Genomic DNA, 24,663 nt, shown 5'->3' on the forward strand with positions numbered 1-24,663 from the left:
TACTTTTCTGAGCCTAGGTTCCTCCCAGGGAATAGGGTGGAGGTGGGGCAAGGCGAGGGCAGGACTATCATTGGTTGGAACCATGGTCCAGGAGCTCCAGGTTTTTATAAAGGGGCCACAGCGGCCATTGCAGGAGGGCCAGGTGCACTGTGCAACTTCAGCTCTTGCTTGGGTCACAGGAGTTTCTCTTTTGCCTGTTTTAAAAATCGGGGAATGCATAAGATTTGTTGGGGGCACGGAAACCTGCTCTCTGAGGGACTTCCCTCTAGAATTCCAGGGTTTATTTTCCTTTGTTAAAGGGCAAATGGCTCTTAGAGATACAGGGGTTCACACACCTGGCTGATCATGAGCGTCATCCGGGAGCTTTAAAACGCTATGCATTCCTGGCTCCCACACCTGGAGATCCCTACTCAGCAAAACTTGGGGTAGAGCCAGGGATCTGTATGTTTTTTAAAAAATCTTTGTAGGTGACAGACATAAATTATTCACAAATGTTGGTATGTTAATGATTATTAATAATAAATCACTTTCCATACACCTCACAATGGACAAGACACACCATTGTTTGAGGCATTATATTCCAGCACATCTCAAAACTTGCCATGCACAGGAAAGTGTTGTTAAAACACAGGTAGCTGGGCCTCACCCCCAGGGGTTCTGAGTCAGTTGGGCGGGGCTGGGGCCCAGGAATTTGCATTTCTAAGGAGCTCCCAGGTATGAGTCAGATATTTTTCTGAGCATCATTTTCCACCATAAGCTCAATTGAAAGTTTTGTCTGGTATCTTTAACCTTTGCAATCACTATAGCATTCCCTTTTGCTGTACTCAGTAAATTATTGATGAAAGAAATGCATGGGTAAATGTTTTATCCGCCTTTCAACCAACTTTCTAAAGAATATTGTGACCTACACCCATTAGTATGTATGAAGGGTTTCTGCTGGCTGGCTGACTAAGGAACTGAGAATATTGTCTCCTGGGTCCTTAGGACATGGGTGGGAATGGCAGGATTTCCTGCTCTCTGCTTTAGGGGGCTTTGTGCTGAATACAAAGAATCAACTGCCTGTGCGTGTGTGTGTGTGTGTGTTTTCTATCTTGGGGCCTCCGGCCAAGCCTACTGGACTCTCTCAAAGGCTCCATTTTGCTTGTTTTTCACTATCTACGGCTGTTAGATTTCCTTTTCACCCACCAATTTCATTCTGGCTTTCCTCCGCTTGCTAGCATACTTAAATTTCTTAATGGATTTGCCGGGACATTACACAAGCATATTCTGGTTGATATAACTCTTTATTCCTGTCGACAAACTTGTCACTATCCCCTGGAAATCCAAGAACTGACGACTGCAACTTCTGCTCAGGCTGTGTGCAGGTCCCTAATTATCCCAACATCCTCTGTCTTTTGCCTTGTTTTTGTTCTCTCTGGGTGCCGAAACAGCTGTAGCCACCCTGGCACCCTCTTCCAACCCATCCTCATTAGTACAAGAAATGGCTTTTGAACTACAGAGACCTCCACGTGGCCACAGCCCAGATTTCAAGGCTAGATATACCCCAAACAAAGTCAGAAAGGAAGAGAAAGCCACTGACCATTATTAGCCACTAAAGAGGGGAGAAGAGAGTCCAAGTTCTAGAGGGACATTCAGATGATGTTTAAGTGGTTTTGCGACTTTTATGTAATTACTTGAAATAAGAAACAGCATCCAGCAAACAGTCACAAATAATATCATTCTTACTACTGCTAATGGTAGAATTTAAAGAGATAATCTCTCTCTCTATTTCAGATTCCTGCTCCCGTGATGGCATTGCAAATGGACAATTGATTAGTTGGTAGACAGTCTCATTACCCTTGAGAAAACAAGATGTATGTCCAAACTGGCAGGAAACAGCCTTCCCAACTCCTCCCTGGAAAGAGGGTTTGGTTATGATCAGAACCTATACTTATGGAGAAATAATCCCTTCTAAGTCAGTTCTGCAACATCAACCTAACCAGATGGCCAAGTCTGTGGCAACGAGCAAGAACAGCCTTTTCCGTCCAGGGCAGTCACTAGTTGTGACTATTCGACAACTGAGGGAGCAGTGGCCCTGCTTTGCCCAATGTCAGCTGCATTCCAGGAGCAAAGCTTTCACCCTGAGGCCGGAAACACCAGAGAGGCCTGCCAGGGCAGAACTGTTCTCTAGTGCAAACTGGCCTGCAACTGTAGAAAAGAAAATTCTTTGAGGTCTCTGCAAACTTTGTTGGTGGCATTGGAGTTTCAGGAAACATCTTACAACCTGGTAGACAAGATATTATCTTGTTAAACAGTGTTTTTAAAAGTCAAACCTTTCAAAAAAGCTCTTCACCTAGAAGTCATTTGGAGGGTCAAATCATCTTGAGGGAAAATAGGAACTTTTTGGGGGGGAGTAGCCTATGTGGGGAGGGAGGAAATGTGGCCAGCCTGGCACTCTTAATAACCACCTCTTGATCTGAAATTGCCATATGTATTCTTTCAGCTTTACAAATTTGTCCAGTCCTATATATGAAAGATAATGTGTTGGTGGGTGGTGGGTGGTTGCAAGGAAACATTTTAAAACTATTTCATAAAGTTTTACGCCATAAACTATTCATAAAGGCTGAGGAGCCTCCATTACTGAGAAAGACCCAGTTCACATCATTTCAGAAAGCAGAGAAGCGCCAGCAGTTTCGTGACTTAACTGTAGGTGTAACATGACTAAGGGGGAACTAGGCAAACCCCAACGTTCATTTTTTGTAAGGTGGGTGAGGAAAAATATTTCGTAAAAGACACATTCAGTTTGAAATCTTAGAGAGGCCCACAAGAGCTTCTGTATGTAACAGAGAGAATAGAAAAATTCTACCATGTGGGTGGACAAGCACACAAGGGTCTAGGTCAGATCAGTTCCAGGGAGAGAGCTAGCAAGGATTGCATTTGGGAGGGGAGTGGAGATGGTGCCGAGGGGAGGATACATATTTATTTCTCTGTAGGGAAGTTGTTGAGGAAGCAGCCTGCGGCTTTCAATACAGCCTTCCTGTTTACACTTGAAGGAATCCAGAAGCAATGGGCATTTGCCCAGAAGTCTGCAGGGGTCATCTGTTGTGTTTAAATTTCTCTGAGGAAGCAGATGGAGGATTCTCATGCCTAATGATCTGGCATCATGAAAACATAATCAATTTGCTTTAGAGAACAAGTACTTGCCTGTCTGTGTTTCACAAGTTTGGCTACTTAATTTTTGGTAAATTCACATTAATAGAGAGATACATATACTGGTTCCAAGTTATCCATTAGTTTCCCTCATTCTCCATACAACCTATAGTTTACCCTCAATCCCCTCTAGGTATCTTCTTCCATGTTGATGGTTGGAAGTCATTTTAGCAGTTCCTCAAGAGCCACATTTAGATCTCCAACTATTATTAAGCAGATTGAAAATGTTTCTCTTTCACAATATCTCAAATAGATTGCCACCTGTTGTAGCCCTGGACACAGAAGGACATAGAAGGTGGCATCAAATCCATTAAACACCATCTTTGTCATCAAGATGTTCTCTTATTGGGAGAGCTAATACATAGGTGCACCATCTTGTTGTTGGATAGGTGTTCCCCTGAGACCCGTTTCATGCCATTGAGTGACAAACCACATCTGAAGCAGTGTGGTTGGCACTTAAAACAAAATAATAACCTATGGATCAAATAATCTGAAATCCCTACCCATGTCATGACATAGGAGGATGTTGGTATCTTAACAGAAGTTAGAGAGGACATCATGACTAAACCGTCCATTTTGATGACAAAATTCTGCAGGTTTCTGGTGTGTCAGTGTGTCCCTGAGTAGGGAGAAGACAGTACTTCCCAGCTCCAACATTCTGTGGTTCCAGGGGAACTGCTGTTGGAACAAGGCTCAGTTTAGTGTCACCCAAAAGGGAACATATGAATTGATTAAAGACAGATCAAACTGGCCCACTCAGGGTGACAAGGACATGATATTTGAGGGGAAATGATGTGCTTGGTTAAATACCAAGCACATCAAGATGGGCAAAATAACAACCAAAGGAGAAAATGATACTGAGTCTGCTAGTTACTTAAAGAGAACCATAGGGAAGAGGTGAAAATGAAATAATCCCACCAAATAAGAATTGTATGGTCCTGCTTAGCCAGGGAAAGGAACGACTCCCTGTCTGCATGGAGCTTTTGTGAGAAGACTGGCAGATCTTCACAAGCACAGAGTAATAGAACCAAGAACAGAAAGGGTTTGTAGCATTTTTTCCTTCAAACTCTAGAGACAGGTCAACTCCTGCACCCAGAGGTAAACCATCTGTGTACTATGTGTGTATGTGGTTATGGTCATTTTTAAATTGTCATTTGCTTTTGGGTTATTCAAGCTGGGTTCCAACAAGGAAATAGTGGACAAATCATCTCCAGAATTAAGCAGCCTGATCTAGAATAAGAAAATTGCCTGACACAATCTGCTTAGAGGTTTTGTTAAAGGAAACAATATGTGCTCAAATAGAAGAGCTAACGGGGTGAGAGTTGGGGGAAGGGAAATCCTAGTTAAAGTCTGGTTAAACTCTTTTTTTTTGTTTTAAAGATTTATTTTTATTTATTTCTCTCCCCTTCCCCCCCCCCCCCCAGTGGTCTGCTCTCTGTGTCCCTTCACTGTGTGCTCTTCTGTGACCGCTTCTATCCCTATCAGTGGCACGGGGAATTTGTGTTTCTTTTTGTTGCATCATCTTGTTGTGTCAGCTCTCTGTGTGCGGTGCCATTCTTGGGCAGGCTGCACTTTCTTTCACGCTGGGCGGCTCTCCTTACGGGGCGCACTCCTTGTGCGTGGGCCTCCCCTACGCGGGGGACAGCCCTGCGTGCAGGGCACTCCTTGCAAACATCAGCACTGCACATGGGCCAGCTCCACACGGGTCAAGGAGGCCCAGGGTTTGAACCGCGGACCTCCCATGTGGTAGACGGACGCCCTAACCACTGGGCCAAGTCCGCTTCCCTGGTTAAACTCTCTTTTACCCCATTCACAGTAGATGGTTTTGTACCAGCTAATCTCATGGTACATGTAAGCATGCCAGTTTTGCACAAGAAATTTAGGACATACAAAATATATATATAAGAGCTAATTGTTACCCTAAGAAACAATATCCAATATTAAAATGGAACTATATGCGGTCAGATGAGGGAGAAAGCATTAGGGGCCGAGGTGGGTGAAGGTGGTCAAGAAACACATATCATGAAGGAAGTTGTGTGTGCGCTAAGTCTGGCAGATGGGTAGGAAGGAAAAATTAATCTGAGTGAAGATGTGGAGATGCTGATTGTCAAGGAATATTTGGGAAATGGCACCATTTTCCATTTGGGAACTAGGAAGCCTTTATGAATTGTGTGTTGCCAGCATCAGTCTGTTTTCATCTCCTTTTCTGTCTCCCCATTTTATGTTTGCTGCCTCTGGCTTCTCTTCTGCATATGTCTTGATCCTTTCAGTAGCATCCTGGGATCCATCTTCTAGCAATCGGAGAGCTTCGATGAATACTTTGCTCTTCACATCCCTGAGCTCCACTTTGTAATTTTTCTAGATCCCATTATTTATTCTTCAAATAATGTCAGACAACTCCAGGGACATTTCACTATATCTCCCTTCTGTCTCTTAATTTTCTTACTGGAGAGAGAGATTTGTATAGATGTCAAAATCTGGCCCTGTGTTGACTAAGCCACCCTGGAATATCTATCCCAAAAGTAAATCTCTGTTATTAGATGGCACTGTACTAGGAATTGAAGGAAGAGACCTTGGTTGAACATTCACCACATGTAACTTCTATGCTAGGCTCTGGGAGAGACAGATGTGACGAAGAAGCTTTCAAAAGCTTAAGTTATTGGAAGAGACAGGTCCGTGAACAACTAACTATGCTACTGTCAAAATAAATTATTGCTCTAAGACTCTGCTTCAGCATATTCTATGACCATTTGGCATCCTGCTTCTTTTTCTTTTATTTAACATTCTTTCCTTGCAAAGTTTCTTTTATGGAATCTAACTGTTGAGGCAAAATCCAAAGGATTCTATGAGTTCAACCCCTATTCTAAATCCTTTTATTTTTGAACTAATAGCTCCCTCTCAATTGGCCACAGTCAATGACCCCATTTCAAGGCAGAGGTTTATTAAGAAAAAATCTTCAGAAACCATAAATCTGATAAGTGATTGATCTCCATTTTATACAAAGAGAATACACAACTTAACTACAAAATGACAAGCAAGCCTATTAAAAATGGGCAAAAGAATTGAATGACATTTTCCAAAGTATTAGAAATACAAATGGCCAAAAGACACATGAAAAGTTGTTCAACATCACTAGCTATTGGGGAAAACGCAGATCAAAACTACAGTGAGATGTCATCTCAGGCCAGAAAACGTCAAGTGCTAGAGAGGATGTAGAGAAAGAGGAAAACTCCTTCAGTGCTGGCGGGACTGTAAAATGGTGCAACTTCTGTGGAAGATGAGCTGGTGGTTCTTCGGGAAACTAAATACAGAACTGCCATATGATCCAGCAATCCCACTACTAGGAAGGAATACAGTCAGAAGAAAAGAAAGCAAGGAAGCAAACAGATATTTCTGTTCTTTTGCAGCATTATTCACAACTGTTAAAAGATGTAAACAATCTAAGTGTCCATCAACTGATGAACGGATAAACAAGATGTGGTATATTCATATGAAGGAATATTGCCTCCCGTGTAAGAAGAAATCAACTGAGGAAGCACATGCCAACATGTAGCATCCTTAAGGATATTAAGCTGAGTGAAATAAGCCAGACACAAAAAGATGACTATTGTGTGGTCTCACTGATATGAACTAAATACAATGAGTAGACTTATGGAGTTGGACTATGCAGGGTAGGTAGGTGGGAGATGGAATGTGGGATGAGAAGGGGGAGAAGATGCTGGGTGTATACAGAATGTTTAAGAAGGTCGAATGTAAATATGTAGAATGGCTGGGTTTGAAGGTAATACATTCTAGTGAAAGTAAGAAACATTGTTTATTTATGGATGTGTTTGTGGCTAAAACAAGTAGTCTAGGAAGAGTAATATTAGATGGAGGACAGCTGGAGGATAATATTGGGAGTTATAATGATTTTGGAAGTAGATGAGGATTGTGGTTGATAATGTAAGTACAGGAATGCTCTTCTACTACAAGATGTTAAGAATGTGGCGATACATAGGAAAATATAACTAATGTAATTTATGGACTATAGTTAACAACAACATTGTAATATTGCAGCAAAAGAAAAGTTTGTACTATATTAATTTAAAGGTAAAAAGAGTATATAGGGTATGCTTTTGTGAGATGTGAATACAATTAAGCATTTTTTTCTCTTCGTCATTTTTTTCATTAATAGAGACCTTGACTACATTATTTAACTAATCTGTGTTCATCTGTGTATCTTTCTGAACACTAGAAGGACAACTGAGTTCACAGATGGAATTAAATGAGATAAAAGCACCTGAAAAAGAAATGTTTAGGGGTAATGTTTCCATAACTTGTTGAGCTGCCTCTTTCTATTCTTTTATTTTTGTGTGTGTGAATTTGAAATAAAGTTGTAAATAAATAAATAAATAGATGAACTGGTTTATTGTGAAGAAGTGGGCAGGAGAAATTTCTTTTAAACCTGAAAGCGGTTTACAACGATTTTGGTTATCACGTGAGTATTCGCTACGTAGACCCTAGAAAATAAAATTATTTGAGCATGATGGATGCGTGTCTTGAAAAACGAGGGACATCAAGAAAGCATGCCTAATTGAACAAGAGGGAAGGTAGGAGGGAAAGTGTAACTATGCACTCAAATGGGGACATTGACGTACTAGACCACTGTCTACTCTTTACGTGTAGGTGTAAACAGTGAGGATTCTGTGCCATAGTAGGGTATTGCTTCTAGATCAAGGAAGTGTATATCTTCAAAACTGTCACTATGCTTAAGGTTTCCGTCTCCTGTGAGATAGAAAAGGGGAGGATCCACCTTGAGCCAAGGTTTGAAGAAGGATGCTAACTTTGGTCATGCTGGAGTGAAATGAATAAATGCATGGACGTTTGTTGGGAAGATAGGAATTCACGTTCTATTCATTTGGGCCAATCTTGGCTCTGTGATCATTGTAAACCTCAGTAATTTTCCCCCAGCTAATAATAATGGCTAAGTTTTTTTTTAAAGAGCTTCCCTGGTGTCCGGCACTGTCATAAGCAGTAGATATATGCTATCTCATTTAATCTCACAACACTCCAAAGAGGTGGTGTGCAGAAGAGTTGAGAGTCTGAGACCACAGTCCTTAGAAAGGCCTCCTTGTAAGGCTGGCCCTTCCTTGGCTGGGGTCTAGGAACTTGGGTTTTGGGAGGTTGCCCCCCCCCCCCCCATTCTCTGATATGAATGGCTCACCACCTAAAGTGTTGGTGAAATAACATGGTTTATGATGAGCACTGGTTTTCCTTCTGGGAGTCTGGAATTATGGTATATGCCAGGCAAGGGGTGCCTACAGGGCCAGCCCCCGGACATTTCAAAACATATGTGGTCACAACTCATTGCTGGAGGAATGAAGCACATCCTGTGGTGCCTGGTTTCCTCCAGACTTCACCCCATGCGTTTTCCCTTTGCCAATTTTGCTTCGTATCCTTGTGCTGTAGTAAATCGTAGCAGTGAGTATGACTATATGCTGAGTCCTAGAGAATCATCAGCATCGGGGGTGGTCCGGGGAACCCCTGGCACAGGTGGGTGATACTTTTGTTATCCCTATTTTCAAGAGGAGGAAGCTGATTCATGGAGAGGTTAAGCAAGCAGCCCGAGGCCACATAGCAGGCATGTGACACAACCAGGATTGAACCAAGCAGGCTGGCTGCAGAGCCCTTGCTTCCAGGTCCTGGGGTGGCTCTAAAATTGTAGAAACAGGGAAGCGGACCTGGTCCAGTGGTTAGGGCATCCGTCTACCACATGGGAGGTCCGCGGTTCAAACCCCAGGCCTCCTTGACCCGTGTGGAGCTGGCCCACGTGCAGTGCTGATGCGCACAAGGAGTGTCCTGCCATGCAGGGGTGTCCCCCACATAGGGGAGCCCTATGCACAAGGAGTGCGCCCCGTAAGGAGAGTCACCCAGCACAAAAGAAAGTGCAACCTGCCCAGGAATGGTGCTGCACACATGGAGAGCGAACACAACAAGATGACGCAACAAAAAGAAACACAGATTCCCATGCTGCTGACAACAACAGACGTGAACAAGAACATGCAGCAAATGGACACAGAGAACAGACAACGGCGGGGGGGGGGGGGGCGGAAGGGGAGAGAAATAAATAAAATAAATCTTAAAAAATAATAATAATAATAAAACAATACCTCCCCCATAGGGTCGTTGTGAGTCAAAGGAGGCATTGGCTCAGAACATACTAAGAGCTCAAAAAATACAGTTTTTCTATTATTATATTATTACTCACAGCCCACCCCCACCAGAACACCTACTCCATATTTCCCACAGTTCCACGAACAAGTCAAATGTTTCTGAAAAGTGTCTGAAACATCTATGAGGAAGGGGATGGTACAGAATTCATCCTGCTGCTCTTTCTTTTTAACAATAGTACCTGCCATCGAGCCAAATGGAGCCTCTGCAGTGCCTGTCCTCTTTCCTTGCCTCTTTGGTGTCACTCTGGTCTGCGGCTTACAGGGGCTGGACACAGAGGTGACAGTGATGAAGGTGGATATAGCGGATGGTGTTTAGAAGAATAGGGCAAAAGCAGAAAGGATGGGCAGTTTTGGTCATGCCCCTTTCATTACAGTGCCCCTCTTATCCAACCTACCCCCCAAATTGGAACACATCTCACAACAGAATATTAGACATGCTATTTGCTGGAATTGTCTTGTCTGCAGTAAGTCACAGCTTCATTGGTAGATCAACATGTCCAACATAGAGATGAAGTTGGCTAAAATATAGTAGACCTACATAATAGAATTTTGGGGGTAAAGAAAGACATCCCTGATTTAAAATCTCATCTTCTTCATCAGCTCCCTCAAATTCCCTTCTTATTTCAGAGTATGAAACACAAACTTTAAATAGAATTGAAACAGCAGGAGAATAGTCACTTGGAATTAAGTTAGTCAGATCTATGAAGCCAAATCCTTCCCTGCAAATACGTTCTGACAAAGTAAAATTGGAAGAAGCCCAAGGATAGTAGGTATTTAAAAAGAAGACTTGGTCATCACAGGTGCCCAGCAAAGGAAATGGGATTTAGGTAGTAAAGTTTCTGGTAAAAAGAGTCACCCTGCACTGTATGCGTGTGGTAAATTTTTCCGTGGGATAGCCCATGGGTCAACACTTTTAAAACAATATGTGAGAGGGGGAAATAAAAACAAAAAGCTTCTTTCTTGAAATAAAATGCATTCTAGGGAAGCGGCTGTGGCTCAATCACTTGGGCTCCTGTCTACCATATGGGAGGCCCTGGGTTCATGCCCCAGGGCCTTCTTGTGAAGGCAAGCTGGCCTGCATGCTGCAGAGAGCTGCTGGCCTGGGTGCCATGGAGTGCCACCCAGCCTGCAAGCGCCATGGAGAGCCAACTCAGCAAGGTGATGCAGCAAAAAGGGGAGACAAGCAAAAAAAAAAATGCAGAAGAGCGTGCAGCAAAAGGACACAGAGAGCAGACAGCAAAAACAAGCCGTAAGGGGCAAGGGGAAATAAATTTAAAAATACAGGCACGGAAGAACGCACAGCTAATGGACACAGAGAGCAGACAGCACACAAAAAGCGGCCAGGGAATGGGATAAAAAAAAAAGGCATTCTATTCTAAGTAAAACCAAATGTCTTCGCACCAAGGACACCTTTTCTATAAGGATACACAGAAGGAGTTCCTGAAGTCGGTGGATGAACTCCTTTAAGCAAATGACTTGGTCAGGAGACCTGAGTTTCAGTCCTACCGTGTCATCTGATCATTTGTCTGCATTGTGTAAGTCCTCCCATCTATCCCACTGCATTCTCTTCTATTTCATTATCTGTAGAGTGGGTGGGGGGAGGGCAAATATTCCACAAGACTGCTATGAAAATTAAATAAGATGATATGGGTCGATGTGCTGAGTAAGTTGCAAATTAGTATCTAAATTTGGCTATGAATATTTTGATGCAATGATGTTAACTAGAACCAAGATTATTCTAAATAAAACATAGAATAAAAACTTGGTTCTCCTTCTATTAAACATTAAGAAAGGACGGTTTGGAGAATGGATGTGGTTTGAGCGGTGGAGCACCTGCTTCCCATATGGGAGGTCCCAGGTTTGGTTCCTGGTGCCTCCTGAAAACAGAAAAACAACCAACCAGCAAACAAATGAAAAAACCAACTCAGGGGAGCCCATGTGGCTCAGTGGTTGAGCAATGGCTTCCCACCTCCCGGGTTCAATCCTCGGCCTTGGTACCTTAAAAAAAAATAAATAAAGGATGATTGCCTCAAGAGGAGAGTCTTATAAAACTAAATTGCAATGGGAAAGCGTTTTGCAAAATGGCTGGTCGAAATAATAGCCTTTCCTCACTGGGGTATCCTTAATTCTTCCTCCTTGGTTTGTCTGGTTAAAATCACACAGCCGTCTAAAAAGCAGTGGGCATCAATTAAGATTTAAATCAGAGCCTCTGAAGCACACAGTGATTTAGTTTCCGGGATTAAGGAAGACAAACCCTTACCGATGGTTTGGATAAGAATAACATTCCTTTCTATTGTGATCATCCTACCTCAAGGAAATGTTTGAAATTTAGGCAGCCTCGTATGATGTGCCTGCTAAAGTTATTACATGGTTGACCTTTTGAGAAACCGAGCAGTACAAAGCTGCTGTATAAATCTTTTACTGTTGTTTGCTTTAAAAGGGATCATCATTATAGAGGAGCCAGCATGCCTGACGGATCCAGAGGCCCCCCATCTCCACCCCTCACCATCATTCAAAATTCCTATGCTTTTTTCACAAACGCTACAGACTGTCATTAACTTTAGAGTAAGCTGCAATTAGCAAGTCTCTCAGCTTCTCTTACCAGGAACTTATTTTTCAGTGGAAATTTTTGCAGCGGCTCCTGTCGATTGTTAACTCTTCCCAGGAAACCGTACTCCCAGTTTGCTCTGGCAACACTACTCTAAGACTGAATGGAACTCCTTCAGACGGACTAATTATGGTAATTGCTCAAATTTAGCGCCTAGCAGTTTGGGTACCTTCCCCGTAGCACACCCCTTGCAAATAAATCCTGCAGTGCGGGAAAACGCTGGGCCTTCCTGCCTGAACTCTCTGGAATATATCAGACTGGATCTTGGCTCTTACGAGGACTCCTCGTTGTGCTGGGGCGGCAGGCACAAGTGCCAGGGTCCCAGGGGCCCATTCACTTCCATTTTACTAGGCGCAACTCAATTACTACCAGGCTGCTTAGAATGCGCCTTGGACAATCTGACACTTCTCCCCCGTCCCGGAGGCCCCCATGACCATTTCCAAGTAGAGGAGGGATGGGGAAAGACGAAGCCAGATACCCAAACACATGGAGAGAAAGTGTAAACTTAAAAGGCTAAGCAAGGAAGATAGTTTATTTTATAGATGAAATAAACATCATTTAATCTACAAACTATTCTTATTATTGTGACTCCTCATTAGCACAGAGAACCAAGAATTGCCTCTATTTTAAGAATAATAAGAGGGGGGAGTGGATGTGGCTCAAGCGATTGGGCTCCCATCTACCATATGGGAGGTCCTGGGTTCGATTCTTGGGGCCTCCTGGTGAAGGCAAGCTGGAAGGTGCAGCGAGCTGGACTGTGCTGCGGAGAGCTGACGCAACAAGATGATGCAACAAAAAAGAGACACAGAGGAAAAAGACAATGAGAGACACAACAAACCAGGGAGCTGAGGTGGCTCAAGAAATTGAGTGAGTAACTATGTCAGAAGTTCCCAGGATCGGTTCCCAGTGCCTCCTACAGAGAAGATGAGAAGACAAGCAGACTCAGATGAACGCACAGTGAATGGATACAGAGAACAGAGTGAGTGCAGGCAGCAAGTGTGGGTGGGAATTTAAAAAATAAAATAAATCTAAAAAAAATAATACGAGGAATTTTTCTTCTGTTCATTAATGAGTCACTGAGATAAGTACCACAACACATGGGGACTTTACAAATCAGCAGAGTGAAATGAGTGATCCCAATCATTTTCCAGCTTTAAATTCACTTGGAAAAAGTTCCGTTTGGCAGGGACTGCCTCTGTCTGGTTTGCCATCAGTGCCCTGGACACTACGGAGGTTTGGTAAATATTGGTTGGCTGATAACTGATGCCCCAATGGCCTATGTGACAGCAAGGAAAAGCTGACTTTTAAAATCCCCCTTGACTCTAGTTTAAATAGCTTTACACTTATAGAGTAAGGGGTGATCTATCAATTTGACTTTCTTTACAGGGTTTGAGCTGGATTTAACTGGATCATTTCATTCATCCTAGAAGCAGTACTTGTTCTTTGTTTGTTTTGTTCATCTTGTTTTGGTTTTCCATGCTCTTCTCTTCTGGAATTTCCTCTTATTGTCAAACCTGACTCATTCTTCAGGCCCCTTTGCTTTTATGAGAACTCATTCCCTCTCTTCCTCCTACAAGCTAATGTTTATTGCGCATTTAATGTCCAGCTCCTGCTTTAGGTGCTTTGCATATATCAACTCATATAACAACCAATGGTGTGAAGCTGGGACCACTATTATTCCTCTTTTGCAGGTGAGAAACTGAGAAACAGAAAGAGAAAGTCATCTGCTCAAAAGCACACACCTGGTGAAGCTGGGATTTGAGCCCAGGCCGTCCGGCTGCAGTGCTGCCCCGTACACACTGCTCCATCCCCCACGTTGTCCCAGCTCTCTCGGATCTGCCTCTTTTCTGAACCCTACAATCACTTCTCTAATTTATGCTGTTTGCGAATTGTTTGGAGACTGTTCCAATGCTGCAGAGAATGGACCTTCTTAAGTGGAATTCACATGACGGCTTCTGATATTTTCTTTTAAGAAAACGAATTGGTTTATTTTGCCAATTATTTATTAAAGGATGAACAAATGAAGGAGCAAACAAAAATAAAGGTAATATTTGAAAAGTAAGCCTTCTGATGGAAGAACTATTTTTAAGCTGAGAGTTATTTTGTTTAGATGTGGAACCGCCCCCTCCACCCACACACCTGTGCACACACACCCACACCTGTGTGCAGGCACTCCCTTGCACACACACTTGCATGCATAAAGTAATGCACACACACACTTTTGCACATACACACGAAAGACAAAAATGTGTTCTAAATTCTGTTTCAAACACGAAAGCAACCCATACTCATTAAAAACTATACAGGGGAGCAAATGTGGCTCAAGCGGTTGAACGCCTGCTTCCCACGTGGGAGGTCCGGGGTTCAATCCACTGCCCCAGCACCTGAAAAAAAAATTTTAAGAAAAATCCAAATACTGACAACGTATATTGCAGAATGTGAGTCTGCTTTATAATCCCAACCCCGGATATAAACCATATAAACAGTTTTAAGAATTTTGGTGTCTATTCTACCAGACTATTTTTTTTTAAACAAAGAGATAGATTAAAATAATTATTTTGTAAAAACAATATTATGCTGTCGTAGTCAGTGCTTTGGACTTAGTTCCCATCTTTCCATGTCTTTGAGTATAGATCTCCTTCATTCTTTTCTAACAGTAACGTAGCATTCCAAAGTGAATTGCCAAAATGGAAAAAAGGATCCTACCGATGGACATTTGGATTGGCTACAGGTTTCCAATATCGTGCACAAGTTCATGTCAAGCAGCCTCACAACAAAGAAACTCAAGCTAGGTTGTATTCAAATGGAGAGTGTTGGGTCAAGTAGCTGTTCGACACTTTGGGGAAAAGAAATCACACAGCAAAGAGAAAATATGACCGAGGAGACCAACTCTTCTCAAACTGGGTGTTGAAAGATCGTGGCTGGGGATGTTAGCTGGTGTGTGCAAAGCTCAATCACCCTGGCAGGATCGCAGAAGGGCCACCCTCTCCCAATGAATCACTCTCCTGCTCAGAGCCAGACATCGCTGGAAAGCATCACTGGGGTTTTCCAATGGCTGCAACAAGCGACGAGTAACATTTCCTCGAAATATGCTGAGGTCAAAAATATTCTTTGCTCCGTTATATCGAGTACAACTCTGCATCTCCAGGGGGATAGTTATTCAAATACTGGGGCAGATCCAAAGGGGCTTGACGAGGGAGGGCCAGCGGGGGTGGGCTGGCCTCACTCACCCAGCGCCTCTCCATCCCTGCTATCCAGCCGGATCCCGAGCTCCAGACAAAAGGATGCACTCTTGGCGCGCCCTCGTGCCCCGGAGCAGCAGTCAGGCCAGCTTTCCCGTGGCCCCCGTGTCCTCCTGCTGTTCGACATCCTGCCTACCGTGCACCGGCCGCCCCAGCCCCACAGCCCCGGAGCAGACTTCTTCTTCCCCTGACCCAGGCGCCGGTCTCGGTCTCTAGCGCCAGCTCCGCAGCAATTCGGTCACTCGCCCACTCGTTCATTCGTTTGACAACCGTTTTCTGAACACGTGCCAGAGACACAGCAGTGAAGACAGTCCTGCACCCACGGAGTCCACATCCCAGTGGGAGGAAGCAGGCTACAGACAAATGAATGGTTATTTGCTGCATCACTACAGGGTGATAGGGTGTATTTTATATAGCATGGTACGGGAGGGCCATGCAGATACGGTGCCACGGTGCCGTGTGACCGGAATTGAATGAGGAGAGAGGGAGCCCAGCAGGTATCTCTGGGAAGGGCCTCAGGAGAGGGACCAGTAAGTGCAAAAATCCTGAGCTGGGCGAGTGCGTGGCCTTTTGGGAACCATCAAGGAAGCCATCGAGCTACTTTGTAAATGTGATTGTTGTTTTACAAACACTCTAGTCTCCTCAACCTGAAGGCAAGCTTCTTGGCATTGGGGGCTGCCAGTTGGAGATGACAGGTGATGAGTGGTGGTGGTGATTTAATTCACAAAATCCCACCCTTGGAAGTCCACTAATCTTTAGGACACATCCTTGGGTCTAGATCCGCTTATTCCACTAGCCTGTGACACTCAAATATTCTAATACAAAAATACAGATGTTCTTCAGGTATGTAAGGAATGAATGTGGCATGTCAATGCCTGGGCAATGTATAGAAGTTATGGAAAGCCAGAAGAGATGCATTTTCCATTTTAAGAAGATGGAGTCATAACTCTAAACAGGATGAACTAATGCCTTCATTTCTCATGCCTGCCCTAGCCTCAGACAAAAACAAAAGCAAAACAAGACAGAAACACAATGGAAAAACAGGTCAATAAGTAAACAACTTAGAACAAGAAAACAAAAACCATTGAGTAGTTCTAAGTCTTCCCAAATAAATCTTCCTGAAATCATAACAACTTTATCTTTTTTTTTTTGCCATACAAATAAATTGTGGGAAAAATGACCTAGGTCCAAAGCACCCTGGTCATGTAATTTTTAAATAAAATTTTATGCAATTTGTTCATCCTCATCATCATTTATAGCTGAGTTATATATATGTGAGTGTGTTTGAAAACTTTCTAAGGGATAACATAACATGGATTGTTAAAATGTGTCTCTGGCCATCGTATAATTTGGATATGAGGTCATCCATAGGCTGTAAAGTTCATGAAGGTAGAAGGTAGAGCTTGTGTTACCCCAATACCGTATTTACAAGGAAAAATTGTATTTGATTGGCTTTAGTTGTGTTTGCAGTGCATGATGAAACCTGCACATGTTTTTAGTTATTTGGACAACTCCCAACATGTAAGCTCAACCCCCAACATAGAAGGGGAGTTTTGTCCGTTTGGCTGAATCCCCAGAACTTAGCAAAGTGCTTCACCCATAGTGGGCCCATAACAAATGTTGAGTCAATAACTACTAACTCATTTTCTGAAACGAGATATGGTATCTCTCACCGGTTTAGTCTCTCCATGAATCAATCAATGTATGTCATTTTCCAGGAACCCTACTCCCCTGTGGAAGCCCCACAGTCACCAAATCCAAACCCACCCCAAGCACGTGGCCTCAACTTCTCTACTCTGACGGAGGAGCAGAAATCATTACCTCCTCCACATTTCATTTCTTCTGTGGCAGAGAGGCCCAGCACACTCTCTAGCTGGAGAAACAGGTGCTGAGAGAACGTTCTACTGGCTGAAGACAAGTCCCACGGTGTGATCCGAGGGGTGGCCTACTACTGTGCTTTTAGGGGGAAATATTTCCCATGGCAGTGCTGAGCCGCTGATAGTATCACTTCCTCTAAATATTTCCACTCCTCACAAGTGAAGCTGTGGGTGGGGGAATTTCAAAGTCATGGAAACTAGTGAAGAGGTTACTAAAGGTTCATGGACGTTGTACCATTTGATGACTGTGGGTAGTTCATGAGTCTCAGGTACTGAAAGGAAATGATGAATAGAAAAAGCACATCAATGGGGCACTTGCTACAAAACTGAGTTTTCCTCAGGATCTAGAAAGTGAGTAAAAGCCCCATTTGCTGGCCTGGGGAAGGTGCGTTCACACAGGCCCCTCACAGAGTGTGTGTGTGGTAGGGGAAGTGGACAGTGAGAGTGAAAGTCTTCCTCAATCCACCCTCAGTCCCTGTGCTGGCCCAGGCACAACGGCAAGGAGTCATCTTTATCTCTTCCGCCTGCTCCCGCTTACGGCCCCTCCGCTTCTTTGAATCTCTTTCCTTCTGGCTCTCAGGTCCCTAATTACTTCACCTCATACTTTTTCTAACCTGAGACAAAGTCGCCCATCTCTGCTGCTAGTTATTTTGTGCCCGAAGAAGGGAACGATTTTTTTTCCCAAATTCTACTCAATTTATTCATTTTTTAAAAAATATTACATTAAAAAAATATGAGGTCCCCATTCACCCCCACCACCCCCACCCCACCACTCCCCCCACAGTAACACTCTCCCCCATCATTATGGCACATCCGTTGCATCTGGTGAGTACATCTCTGGGCATCGCTCTACCCCATGGCCTGTGGTCCACACCATAGCCCACACTCTCCCACGTTCCATCCAGTGGGCCATGGGAGGACATACAATGTCCAGCAATTGTCCCTGGAGCACCACCCAGGACAACTCCAAGTCAGAAGGGAACGATTGGGAGGACATTGTGCCCTCCCGAAATCCTATTTCCAGCCTCCATCTTTGACAACTGCCAAGGGCTGTCAATGGACAGAACTGGAAAACTCACTGCGCAGTTGTTCCACCAACAGCATGCACTAGAATGAACAATGCCTGTGTGCATTGACACGGATAACCCTCAAAGAGCCATTGAGCCTAAGGGCAAGTCCTGGAAGAATATACATGATATGATTCCATTTATTTAAAGTTTTGAAACAGGCAAAAATAAGCTGCGTATAAATTATGCACATGTTCATGTGCACATGGTCAATCTAAAAGGAAAAGTAAAGGAATGGTTAATATAAAAATTAAATTTTGTGTGATCTATGTATCTTTTAAAAATAAATAAAAATATATTTTAAAATTCAAGGCAGCGATTCCCTTTGTGGGAGAAGTAGGAGAAATGGATGCAGTTGGTTAGGGGCATGCAGCAGGCTTCGAGAGTTGGTAAAGTGAGCAGTAAGCAAACATGTACTTAATTCTATTATTATTTAAAATGTACATATAGCTCATATGTACTTTTTTTGTAGTGTGAGATACTTCTTGATATTTTTTAAATGATAAATATACCCAGATTATTAATCCTCATTTATCACCTTCCTTGGACAGCTGTCTATAGACACTTCTCAACGGTGAACCTGTTGCTCATAGAGTTCTAGACCTCGGTTCTCCTAAGCTTGGAATCTAAAGTGAAAGTGAAAAGGACTGTGGATGGACGGACACCTCTGCCTGTCATCTCACCTCACCTCACCACTGCTGAGTTATTTCTGGACCCCGAGGATTCTTAGTTGGGACAGAACTACCCCTCACCGGAACCTTGCGGTGTGCCGAGGTGGAGTGGCCTTCGCCCCCAGCACTGCGAGGTCGTCCTTTGATGACTGAAAAAGCCTGCAGCTAGCAAGGGTGGCCTGCCCACCTGCCTCCCAGGACAGCCACCCCAACATGGCCCTGGGGGGTGAGAGGAGATGCAGCTGTGCCTTTGAGGAGCTCGCTCTGGCACAGGCATCTTCTCTTACTCAAATCCCACCCTCGAGGGTTTGCCAGGGGAGGAGTGCTATGAATGGACTCGCTTTTTAATTTTACTTAGAGAAATTTATATTTTAAAAGGAATTTTTATACCCCCCCCAATAAAAAACCAGTGTCATAGTGGATTAAAAAATGTCTCCTCATCCTAACCCAAGGTTCTGTGAATGGAAATATGGGTTTTGAGGATGTGGTTCAGTTAAGCTCCAGGTGGGACCATCCTGGATTTAGGATGGAGCCTACCTCCCATGACTGGCGTTCTTATAAAGCAAGAGAAGGAGTGCATAAAAGAAAAGAGAAACAGAGAAGAAGGCCATGCGAAGATGGAAGTGGAGCTTGGCACCCCGGGGGCCCTCAGCGGCTAGAACCAGTAAATAATTTCCCCCTAGAGTCTTCAGAGGGAACTTGGTTCTGCCCACACTGTGACTCCCGGGCAAATAAATTTCTGTTTTAGTCACCCAGGTTGGAGTAATTTGCTACCGCAGTTCTAGGAAACGAATACAAATGTCATCGGGATTCATAGAAGGGAATTTAAAAAATTAAGTACATGAAAGCACAGCCATGTTGTTAAATTCTAGCTAGCTCTAGCTGCCTGCTGATGGTTCACAGCCCAAGGTTGACTTTGTCTTTGCCGGAAAGATAAGTGAGCAAGGGTTAGGGGGCATCAAAGATCAGGCCAACAGTGAGTCTCTCTCTCCTAGATTGGATCAGAAGCATCAAAAGAGTGAGGAGGAAATATTTTCTATCTTTGGACTGAGGGTGATTTGATGCCACATCTGTGCCTCTCGTGCTATATATAAACTCTTCATATTTGTGGCCCACGCTTTGGAAATTTTGATCAAACGAGTTGTGGGGGAGGCAGGTAAGTAGAAGGAAAGTGGAGGTTATTTGTGGTAGAATGTGTACCCAAGTGGGCCACCTGTGCCAGGTCTAAAGGCGCACTTCTGTAGCTATAGCTTTTTCCTTGCTGAAAGTGGATCTCAGGAGGGGACCAGGAGACCCTCCCCTGTGACAGTCTTTGCCCGGAAGTGAGAGACCTCTAAGGTCAAATGGAATTGCCTGGAGGATAGAGGACTCAACTCTCTGAGTATCTCTTGTACCAAGTAGCAGGTTGTCTCAGCTAAAGTATCCCCAGAAGACTCTGACACAGGACTCTAGTGCAAGAATTTAAAGGATGATGACAGGTGTCATTGCTGGGAAGTGAAACTGGAAGGGAAGGGAGCTGTAAAGGGCAGCTACCTTTCTGGGTAACTGGAGCTTAAGGCCATGGGGGAAACTCTGGGAAAGAGTAAAAGACAAGTTTTAAAAGTTATAACATTTAGGGCTAAGGGAGATATTTAAAGCCCATAGGATAATACTTCTGGAAAGTTAATTTCTAGGAGATGGCAATCCCTGGAATTACAGGGATTACAGAATTATAGGAATCGCAAAGTTTCCTTTTGGGCGATGGCAAAGGCCTTACCTGGCCAGGAGAAACCCCTGGGATCATAAGATATTCAGGCCTTGGAAGTCAGCAAAGTAACGGGGCATGAAGGGAGAAGGCAGGCTTCAGACTGGTGCTACTAGATCTCTTTTGTTCTAAATACTGAAAAACTGTGTTATCCCATTTAATTCTTACCACAGCCCTTCAAGAGAGCCATTCCCCTTATTTACATACAGAGGAAGAGGCACCAAGGAGTTACATCATTTAACCTAGGTCATGCAGTTGGGTTTTTTTGCTCTATCTCTGGTTACCCCTTCTTAGTCTTCTTGGGCAGCTCATTCTTCACTACCCACCATTTAAATGTTAGAATTTCTTGAGGCTCAATTCTGTGCCAGCCCACTGCTCCTATTTTCTCATTTGATCCACTCTCACCCCATCTTCGGGTATCATCCCTACCCATGGCTTCAGTTACCATCTCTAGGCCAAAGACTCCAAAATTTACTGCCCAAGACCTCTGCTCTGAGCTCCAGACCAGCATATCCAATTGTCCGGTTGATACCTACTTTTGGGTGTCTGCAAAACCCTCCAGAATCATCAGTTCCAAAACTGGACTCACAACTGCCAGGTCATCTTCCAGGGCTTGGGTCCCAGCACCACCATTGATTTGGTGGCCCAAACCAGAAAAGCAGGGAATCACCTTTGACACTTCACCCTTGCTCTCCTTTCTGCTCCACTCCCAAGTCCTGTGGATTTCCCTTTCTCAACGACTCTTCAGTTTGTCCACTTCTAGCCCCACTGCTACCGCGGTGCTCTATACTGGTAAGTGCTCTTGCTTGGATGACTGCTTCAACCTTCTAACTGGTGTCCTGTCTACAGACGTGGTCACGCCCATCCATCGCTTAAGAATGCAGATCAGATGACAGCTCCCCACCTTCTCCACGGCTTTTAGAGTAAACAGCATCTTTAACACTGGCTGCACATTCTTGGGCAATCTGGTCTCTAGGCTTACCTCCTCCTGGCTCATCTGGTGCCACACTATTCTTCAATCTCGAACCACGCTGGCCGTAATTTCACTAGTCTCCTCTGTGGTCCCCATGTCAGGGCTTTGTTTAAGCTATTTGACGTGCCTGGAGCACAACGTGCCCCCCCCCCCGCCCCCACCTTGCCTTAATGCCACTGCCTTTTCTAGTTCTCATCTCATCTTCCTCTGGAAACTTCCCTGGCTCCCCAAGGAGACCGGAATTCCCTGTAATAGGTTCTGGTCCTGGTCACAATTTGTAATTATGTATTTTTGAAATTACTTAGTAATGTCTGTCTCTTTCCAGAACTGTAAGCTTTTGGGGGGCAGGAACGTCAGTTTCCCTCCCTCTTGTATAAGTGTTGACTTACTCACTGACTGCCACATAGTGCAGACTCAGTAGATTCTACGACTAAATCATCTAACGAGCGCTGGTGGCGCTCTAATTCAAACCTGACTTCATATCCTTCCCTTTCCACCCCTCCACTTTGCCCCACTCTTAGAATAGGACTATCACTGAAATTAACAAAGCTTAGAGGAGAAAGGAAGCAAGGAGGAAAACTACTTAGCCAGTTCCCACGGTTCAGTGAAGGACAACCTTCGCCACACCCACTTCTGGGCGGGAAAGCGGCTTTCAGGGGTGAGGTGCTGGGCAGTGGAAAGGAGGGGCTTCCCATGCAGAGTTTCCAAGGCTAGAGACATCCACTTCCACATCATCTCCAGCAGAAGGGAAAAATCGCTCGCCAGTTTCCATGTGGCTTTAAACTAGATACACCCCTTTAAAGGTTACCCATTATTCATTTTAGAGTCATTTCAGCAAGACAAAGATGTTGCTGCAACTCCTTTGTGGGAGGGCAACTGAATGAATGAATGACAGAAGAACTAATTAATATAGAGATGATGATGTTGACAAGCAGTTCTTGGCAGAGCTGGACACACACAGCCTCAAGCCCCATCTCTTGCCCTCAAGAGTCACCCAAGAGAAACTGAAATTGACGTAAATGACTCAATTCCAGCCCAAAGCGGGACCATCCACACTTTAAAGTCCCGGAATAACTTAGGAAAAGTGAAAAGCTGAGGCTCATCCATTGCAGGGCAAGCCCTCTGACCAAAGTAGCAAACGGGGAGGAGCCAGATTTGGGGCACCAGGAAGCACCTACCTGGTATGATTAAAAAGCAGAAACCATGCCGGTTTTAAGCTGCGCTGAAACCCAGTACCTCCAAAACGATGGGCAGGAGAACTGAGGCCAGCCTTTCCTTCTTTGGGGCACGTTGAGTCCCTGCCAGCCCTGGTTAAAGGTTGTTCACGGCGAGGAACATCACCAGAGTCCCACACTGACGCAGGAAGTGGCAGAGTCTGGGCAAGTGTCCCCTCCTCCCACCCCGCAGGCCACAGCAAGAGGCTGAGGACTCACCTGGGCGCTGAACCCCTGTCCCTGGACCAGCTCGTCTCCATGGCGCCCTGGTCCTCTCTCTGGGCGGTTGGGCAGGTGGTGACGGCTCAGCCGCGCTGCACACTTACGCGTCTCTCCTGCTGCCACAACCAGACTTGCTTCGCAAGGCAGCTGTAAGCATTTCCCTACCGAGCAACCACAAACAGACTGTGCGAGTGGCGAATGTGTGCATGTGTTTTCCTTCCGGTTGCTGTGGAGCGATGTTGTCTCTGTTGATTTCCTCTCTGTGCCTCTTCTTCTTCTTTTTTTTCCCTCACTGTCAGACCTTCTGAGGCCCTCTAACTGAAGATGCTTTGTAGTTTAGGGGCAGGTAAGAAATCTAGTTCTAATCTGCACCCTGTTCTATTTTTAGAATGATGGTTGATCTCTAAGTGACTGTTTCAAGGAAAGTCTGTGGAATATTTTTTGGGTAGCATGAGCTCCTTTCTAGGCTGCCCTGAGACAAAAATGAGGCTATTTCTAGCCAACTAAATTGGGAACTTGGGATTTTCATGGACTTACTATGTTTCAGAGGGTTCTACTGTAGATCAACATGCAACATCCTTTCATCTGACAAATATTTCCTGAGCTCGTAGACTGCAATTGGGGCTCTGTAGCCCAACAGAGCGTCTCTTATTTACAATGTGGTATGGAGGCCTCGATCTGAACATGTGGAAAGGAATTTGAAAGTTATCTCACCCCAAATCAGTTGTCATCTTCTATCTGTGCTTTTGAGTAGTAGACAAGTGGATTAACTCTGACGTGAACCACCTGGGTTTGAATTAGGGTTGCACCCATTAAAAGCTTTTCACCCTTCTGTGTCTCAGCTTCCTCATCTGTAAAATGGGAATAAATAGTTCCTGGCTTATTGGATTGTTGTGAGAATTAAATGAACTAATGTATGTGAAGCATGTAAAGAGTGCCTGGCACAAACTAGTACAGAAGGACTTGTCTTAGTTTGCTGGGGCTTCTACGACAAATAGCACACAATGGGCTGGCTTAAAGAATAGGTATTTATTGGCTCATGATTTCCGAGACTAGAAGTTCAAAATCAAGGTCTCACTAGGTCATGCTTTCTCACGGTCTGTCGTGACCTGGTACTGGCTTGCCGCAATCCTTTCTCTGTCTCCCATCACATGGTGATTCACTTCCTTGGTCTCTCCTTCTGGCTTTCACTGACTGCATCCAAATTTCCTCTGTTCATAAGGTCTTCAGTCGTATGAATTAAGATCCACCCTAATTCAATTCGACCTCATCTAAGTAGGCTCTTAGAAGATCCTATGCACAACTGAGTCTATGCTTTAGCTAATAATGACATCTTCAAAGGTCCTATTTACAAATAGGTTCACATCCTCTGGAGCAGGGATTAAGACTTGAACATGTCCTTATGGGAGACATGATTCAATCTCCGATACCACTATATGAGCTTCCTAGTATTATTAATGACAAATTGTTATTTTATTTTTTATTTTTTAAAGATTTATTTATTTTTATCTAATTTCCCCCCTCCCCGGGTTGTCTGTTCTCTGTGTCTATTTGCTGCGTCTTGTTCCTTTGTCCGCTTCTGTTGGCGTCAGCGGCACAGGAAGTGTGGGCGGCGCCATTCCTGGGCAGGCTGCTCTTTCTTTC

At 44.2% G+C, this 24,663-nt stretch overlaps 1 protein-coding gene across 1 annotated transcript in view; it reads right to left on the minus strand.

Annotated features, from left to right (window-relative positions):
- NEDD9 (neural precursor cell expressed, developmentally down-regulated 9) overlaps window positions 1-23,413 on the minus strand; it is a 190,193-nt gene extending 166,780 nt beyond the window's left edge. Inside the window, exon 1 of the mRNA XM_012523606.4 lies at window positions 23,017-23,413. The gene's annotated coding sequence lies outside the window, so the exon portion shown is untranslated. The remainder of the gene's footprint in view (window positions 1-23,016) is intronic.
- Window positions 23,414-24,663: the final 1,250 nt, after the last annotated feature.

The sequence above is a fragment of the Dasypus novemcinctus genome, chromosome 22 (assembly GCF_030445035.2).
Source record: "Dasypus novemcinctus isolate mDasNov1 chromosome 22, mDasNov1.1.hap2, whole genome shotgun sequence".
NCBI classification, from domain to species: Eukaryota; Metazoa; Chordata; class Mammalia; order Cingulata; family Dasypodidae; genus Dasypus; species Dasypus novemcinctus.